Here is a 7,832-nt window from a genome sequence, read left to right on the forward strand (position 1 = left end):
CCATCATTCAGAGAAAACAGGAGGAAAATCCGGTTTGTTAATGCTCAACTTAGTAAGCATTATTTTCATGAGGTTGAAGTGCCTTTTAGTATACTCTGACATCGTGACGTGGTTTGTGGATGTGTTGAGCTCTATCTGGGCAGGGGAGGGTGAGGCTTCTCTGACACTTACGCCACGGTTGTGAGGCACATTTCAGATACAACATCGCTCATGATAACGCTCAGCTGAGTTCTCGGAGCCCACCCTCCTTCCTCAAACTTTTAGCCCAAAACTTAAATGAGGTTTTTTAAACCTCACTTACACTTAATCTCATTTACACAAGTCTCTCTCTCGAGTTGACATGTCATTCATCCAAGCCACCATTCATCTCAACAGACATGCAAGCCTGCCGCCCATGCCCAAACGGGATGCAAAGGTACCTTCAGGACCTCACAACTATTAACACGGTTGTTGCTGTGCTTTTCTATTGCCTTGGGCCACGGCTATCAGAGAGCTGCAGTCTGTGACCCAAGACGAAGAGGCTAAACCTTCTGGGCTCTACGATTGCAAATAACAAGTCATCGCTTGTTACATCACACAGCCTCCCCAACTTGTCCCTTATCTACCTTCCTTCCACAACTATCTCCATGACCATGAGACATGGAAGGCAATTGCCAACTGGTGTTATCGTCATTTCCTGGCTTCTTGCTTTTGGATGGAGCGGCATTGATAAGAACAAAACTATCTCAAAGTTGGGCGCTGAAAAGCACTTCTGACCAGACGGTCAGTAACAAGGGGATTAGGGCAGAGACAGGCGTCTGATTGTCTTAATTCTGAGTCAAAGTGGCGCTTTCCTTTAGAGAGGATAAGAGAGGACAGGAGAGGAGAGGGGAGGGAGAGAGAGAGAGAGAGAGAGAGAGAGAGAGAGAGAGAGAGAGAGAGAGAGAGAGAGAGAGAGAGAGAGAGAGAGAGAGAGAGAGAGAGAGAGAGAGAGAGAGAGAGAGAGAGAGAGAGAGATTTGGGTGAATCAATGAGAGACAGGGATTTTGATCCCTCCTCTGATAGCCTTTGCCGTCTCCTTGTTCCATGAAGCTGTCTCTACTGTACTTTATTCCACAGGAAAGCAGGAAACCCACAGACGGTCAAAAGTCAATCTTTTTCCCCAAAAAATAAATGAAGGGCTCTGGATAGTCAATTTCCTATTTCGGCCAACAATACGTTTTGGAAGATGCCACAGCCTGGTCATGTCTTCAGACTATTCTCAGGCAATGAGATTCCCACTAAAGCAATTTAGACCTTTATCGGATCTGGCAAATCACCAATCACTGTGGCCACTGTGGTGCTTTGAGGAGAACATCCATCACGGCGAACAGAGAGGAGGCCTTGGACGCCGCTGTCACCAGATAATTCATTGTGAGGAAGAAAGGGCGAAAAAAGAAAAGTGAAAATGGCTCCGGGAGAAAACCTGAAGGTTCCCCTTAGGCGACCCGCGGTGATTCAGGCGGCCGCTGAGTTGTGTTTTTTTCTCTTTTACTCTTTCCTTTTCTTCCACTGAGGCTTCTCTATTGTAGTGCACTCACACATACATGGGGGGCGGGGGCGGGGATGTGGCAGTGACAGACACACAAAGAAAGGGCAGGGTGAGATACGGCACCACGGCCTGAGCCTAAGAAAGTAATGGAAGCAAGAAGAAAACATATGACACTGTATTAAGAGGTGTCCTCGGCGCTCCATTTGAACCATAGGTCCGGCTTGTCTGAGGCGGGACGGCCAGGGTCATTAAACCGAAAAGGTTAAACTGCGGCCGTTGAGTGGCTGCCATTGAAATGACTTGTGCCGACTAAATCAGTGTTTGGTACACAATACGCCGATGTGTACCGAACACCTGGCGATGGCACACTGCCTGATAAACTCTCCACCATCCCGGACTGACAAGCAAAGGAAAAATGAAAAGAATTTAACAAAAAAACAAATGATAAAGAATGAATGGGGAGCACAGAGTTTTCTGGAGATGAGGTTTTTCCACAGGTGTGACAGTAGCGACATCAGCCATCATTCAGGTTGAATAAAAGTTGGCCGGCCGGGGGAAGGTTATATCGTCTCCTCTGCCAGATCACAGATGATGGACAAAAGACAAATTTACTCAATGTTGAATTATAAATGTTGGCCCTGGACTCTCACTGCCACCGTTTTTCAATGTTGTCTGGCTAAGCTAAATCACAATGTCCTTTCTCAGAACAGCTGTGCTTTAGATTTCCAAAGGTGGCGAGTGCACCCACGATCATCTATGATCATATAGTTTTCAGTCTCTGTGACATTGATGACCCTATGAAGGTCATCCTAGTTTTCCAAAGGGCTGTTGCAGCAAAGCCCATCAGATCCGAAGAACTGTCCTTCAGATGGATGGAGAAGAAACCCCGTTCGAAAAACCATCTGACTATACATCTAAAGACTCAAAGCCTCCTTCAACCAGCTGATGAATTATTGGGGACTTACTTGTAAGCCTCCTGCACTAAATATCTCTCAGTAGCAGATATGGGCATTGCATCGCAGCAAATTTGATACTATCACTGTACTGTATATCAGTATTTACCTCTTCCCTATAGAAATTGTATTTTCTTAATGTTAAGCTTTCTTGAATGTTAAGCTTTCATTATGCAAGTGTGTGTGCGTGTGTGATGTTTTTTTTTTTTTTGTTTTTTTGTTTTTTTGTTATTAAGAAATATGTTCTTAATATGTTGTTATTGTATCTATGTTGTTAAGGACCCCCTTGAAAACGAACTGGGTTTATCTCAAGGGGTTATTCTTACTAAAGAATTTGAACTTGTCATTTCAGACCTATCGCTGGAACCCTGGGTCACAATGACTCCAGCTGCAGACGTCTCGTCATTCTGAAGCACGTTGTGAGGTTGCCAGAAAAGGTTGCCAGAAACGACAAAAATCGGTCACAGTTAATCCTTGTTTTTCCCTCTATTGATCTTTAAAACCGTCTTCGGTCAAGGATTTGACCTAACCTTACCTTACACATCCCTGCATTGCTGCATCGCTTACTGTGGCATTCTCTATTAGCCTGCGGGGGGCCTGTTAGAGGGGGCTTTGTGGGTCGGCGTCAGCGATGTGACGCTCTTCCCTTTGGCCTGCACGCTGCCCCAAAATGACCTCCCTGATTTCATTTCTTCTTCCATCAACATCTTCCCAGGGAGCGATGAGAGTCTCGGCCCTGGCCGGAAGCCCCTTCGGCATAACAGCCAATATGTCCGTTCGACCTGGTTAGACTACGCCGACCTCCAGAGCCCACCGCGGACAAGAAGGAAAAGTCATCTAGCTTCTGCGGCGCTCCACAGCTTCACTCTTTCCTCCACACACACACATTCATATATATATATACATATATATATATATATATGTGTGTATAAAATTTTTTTGTTAAAAGGGACTCACCCAAAGACTACCTTTCAACACACACACACACACAGACACACACACACATTCACTCTTGTCTTCTTTCCGCTGTGTTTCCAGTTTCTCCACTTCACCACATTTTTTTTCGTTCTTTTTTTCCTGTGTTGCTGTTTCCACATTTTGACGGCAGCCAAGCGTTCCTACGTCTTCCTCTCCCCCCCTCACCGTCCGGTGATAAAGGCATTCGAAAATGCAACGAAAAAGTATGAGAAGAAAGAAAAGACGATGCAAAAAATTGATGAGCGGGGGGTGTCGGGGAGAGGGAGGGGGGGGGGGGGACGGGGGCGGGCTGGATGTGGGATTGTCTGGAGGTGTATTGTGTTTCCGCAGTCGTTCCTGTGGTGGACTGTGCGGCTGCACGCTTGGGAGAGAGCGGGGAGTTTTATTATAAGATCTGACCACATTTCAAGGGGACCGCTGCCAAGCACCTGTATCATACCGGAGAGTATACAGTCTCTCTCTCTCTCTCTCTCTCTCTCTCTCTCTCTCTCTCTCTCTCTCTCTCTCTCTCTCTCTCGCTCACTCTATATTCCAGTGTCGTACACTTCATCACTCCCGCCGGTTGCCACGGGAGTGTCAGTGGCGCACACTTTATGGGCACACACTCCCTGATCCCTTTGGACCGGTATGACACTCGCACACTTCCATCAGGTCACCCTTGTTGCGACTCCTGCCTGAGAGTACTCGGGTTAAATCACAAAACGAGCCGTAGGACGAAGGACCTCCCAAGGGTAAACCCCCTCCTTCTGAACAATAGTGTCCGTTTCCCTGCCGACCGGTGAGGACAGACACACTGAGGATGTGTGTCCAGACATCCAGAGAAGGCAGGTTAGACATCGCTAGCCGATCCTGTTGAAACAGTTTGCACGGGTCCAGCTTTCGCAACCCATCGGTCATGTAAATGATGCTCTAGGTCCGGGATAACATTTGAGGGGGGCCCAGAGCTCTGATTCGTTTAACATGCGAGCCACGTTACACAGGCCTGAGCGCGCCGCAGAAAGAGAAAGATGGTTAAGTCATTTGCTCCTGAGACAAGACCGGCCAGTCCCACCAAAGGGACCCGGGGCCTCGACTTCTCCGGGACACAAGCAGGGCCCATAAAATACCTCCTGACGTGAGAGGCTTCGCTCCTTGAGAAATATGAAAGAAAAAACAAGGAATACCGAGTATTTTTTTTAGAAAAGCAATCTCAAGAAGTTACGCAAGGCATCCTCTGCCTGAAAGATAATTACATTGTTCCCCCCTGAGCCACAAAGGCAGGAGTCGCCTGTAGTGGTGTATGACGGTGTTCCCTGCGGGCACATCGATGAACTGGGCCCGGGGCCCTATGTATGTCAGGTGCCTCACGGAACAGGGCCGTGTATTGATCAAGGTTTTACAGCTCAGCGGAGAGGGACCCCGGCCATGAGGCCTGCGCGCCTGTAGCCGACGGCGATTGTGTTTCAATAACCAAATCCCACAACATGTTACCTATTGATGACTGCCGCTAATACACAGCGATGGACCTAATAAACAAATGGTCGCCTTCGGCACCAACAAACCTGTTTTCCCTGAGCCTGCATCGGGCCGATAAGGATCCCCTGGAGGGCTCTAAATCACCGCTCGCCAGCTCTAAGTAAGACACCCTGCTATTACTTTCTAATAAAGATTAAATAGGCTGCATAATACGGAAAGTTGGGTAATGACATCGGGGGGGTCCGTGTCCGGGGGGGGGGGGGGGGGGTGGTGGTGTGGTGGTGTGGAGGGATAATGATAAAAGATAGTCTGTTGGATAGTGGGGCCGCATCAGCAAATAAGACTAAATAAGGCTGCAGTGATCGTGTGCGTGTGTGTTTGTGTGCGCGTGCATGTGCGTGGTATTGATTGGCAGTGAATTCAGCGTGCAAGACAGAGACAGCAGGTTGCCGAGGAGACTCCTGCTTGTCTGTTTTGTTTGGTGTTGTTTTTCTTCATTGACAGGTCTTCCATTCAGTGGAGTGCAATATAGAGCAGTAGGCTACGATCAACACAATATTCCCAGCACAGTATCCTGAGATGGCCCGCTGTTAAATAATGTATTAGAATATCCATAATTATATTGATTATAAAGATAATGACCTGTGATGTTACGTGCATCCAGACAACAACAATTTAACGTGGATGAAAATGCACCCTTATCAAGTCAATGGATTGCTTAGTAGCAGAAAAGATTTTAGAAGGAAATAAAGACAGCAAATCGGTCAAAAAGCCCGAAACCAAAGAAGACAGACATGGATGTGGCAAGAAAACACAGGGTGGAGGAGGAGGAGTAGGTGCTGATTCATACAGAAAAAAACAACTGAAGAAATAAAACATCTCAAAGAAAGTGCAGATGGGGCAGGTTCTTCGCCAGGATCTGGCCTTTCCTTTGTAAAACAATTCCTTGGCCTACACTTCAATGCCCTACCACCTCCTCTGACCCTCCGATCCCCACATCCCCTGGTTCAGTGGACTGCTACCCACAAGCCCTTGGGACCGAACAACAGTCCGGCCTTAACCTCTGTTCCGATTCCAATCAGGTGATAGAACGGGCAGGGTTTGGGAATGGGGGGAGGCCGCTCATGCACTTCCTTCCTTCAGCCCTGGCACACAGTCAACCTCTCATGGGAACTCGGCAAAGGAAATGTGCAAATATCCGTCCCTGTGTGTGTGAGTGTACATGCATATGTGCATGGGGGCATGCGTGTGTGTGTGTGTGTGTGTGTGTGTGTGTGTGTGCGTCCCACTTCTTGCTGCCCAAAGAAACAGTACACATTTCTGGGTAAAGACAAAGGCTATGTGCATAGGCCTGACTAATTTTCATTTTCTTCCACACAAATGCACATCCACAGATAGAACCGTGAAGATTGAATCACTTCTAGTTTTGCATACAAATGCACGTCTGTAGATAGACACGTGTAGATTGAATCACTTTAGGTTTTGAATACAAATGCACATAGATACATTTAGATTGAATCACTTCTGGTTTTGCATACAAATGCACATCTATAGATAGATAGATGTTTTGATTGAAGTGCCTCTTTTGTTGGAGTATCGCAAGCATCTCATTCTGCTCTACACACTTCCCTGGTATTCCCTGGTATGGTATTGTATATGGTCTGAGAAAGACCAGGAACATATTTGCCATGGACATACATCCATACACAACAATAGAATAGTGTGGATATCATACTGAATTAGATAATCTGTCTTAATAATAACCGATTATCTCTATTAAGCATTTTTCAAGTAGTGTACGGGTCTTGATTGCCATGTCTCTGTGAGTGTGTACCTGTGTGTGTGCCTGCGTGCCTACGTGTGTGCGCATGTGTCCATGCATGTGTACAGGGTATAAATTGAACACCTGCCACCAGCCAGCAGCAGGTCTATTTGAACATTTGGCAGGTAAAAAAAAAGTCCAGGGTGACTTTGGACCCTGCATGTGTGTGTGTGTGTGAGGTCAGCTCACTGGTCTGGTCCTGATCCTTTCTAAAGGATCTCTACAACATTTTGCACAAGAATTATGATGTGATGATCCCACTCAATAAATCAGAAGGACAGAAAAACATGAACGTGTAGCGGCTCTATACTGTTTGCACACATGTTGGACATATGGGGCTGGGTGTGTGTGTGTGTGTGTGTGTGTGTGTGTTGTGGTGGGGTGCAGGGGGGAGGGGGGGTTTCCTTAGCACTCCCTGGCGGAGTGCAGTGAGAACCTGTGCCGGGACGTCCCAATCATAAGCAAAACAGCCCGCTATCGCTTGGAAAAACACCAATTCAAGGGCCCAATAGGAATCCCTGGCCGTGGTCGACATCCCTTTGTTATCCCAGGATGGCCGTCGGATCCCCGGGGCAGGTCCATTCATCACCGGGGAAGCGAGTAGATTTAGAAAAGGCAGGCAATCGCGACTGTAGATCACACTGTACAGCGGAGGCACTCCAACGCCTGCACACACACGAGCACGTAGAAAAAAAAAATAGGAATAGCTACAAAAACCACTGGCCCGCTTTCCGTACACCTCCTTAGCGCGATCACATCTGAAAGTACACACACATGCACGCACACACGCACACACAAACAATCACCTACTCGCACACATACACAGAACAGAGTGGCAGGAGAATGCACACGTACTACGACCTTACCACTTTATGCATTAAGGGATTACAGTTGCGTTTCGTCGGCTGGATCTCAGGACGCGATGCCTCTTCTTGCCTTCTTCCTCCATATCCGAAGGAAATGGGAGCTGGGTGAGGGAGGCTCCGAGGCTTGAAAGGGGGGGGGGGTGGGCAATGAGGGTGAGGAAGCCAGGAGGAGGGGAGGGGGGGTGGTTATCAGCTGTTCCATCTGTGGAGGGTGCCAGACAGAGGGGAGGCTAGAAGCAGCGAGACAC

The sequence above is a fragment of the Micromesistius poutassou genome, assembly GCF_964030765.1.
Source record: "Micromesistius poutassou genome assembly, chromosome: 11".
Lineage (NCBI taxonomy): Eukaryota > Metazoa > Chordata > Actinopteri > Gadiformes > Gadidae > Micromesistius > Micromesistius poutassou.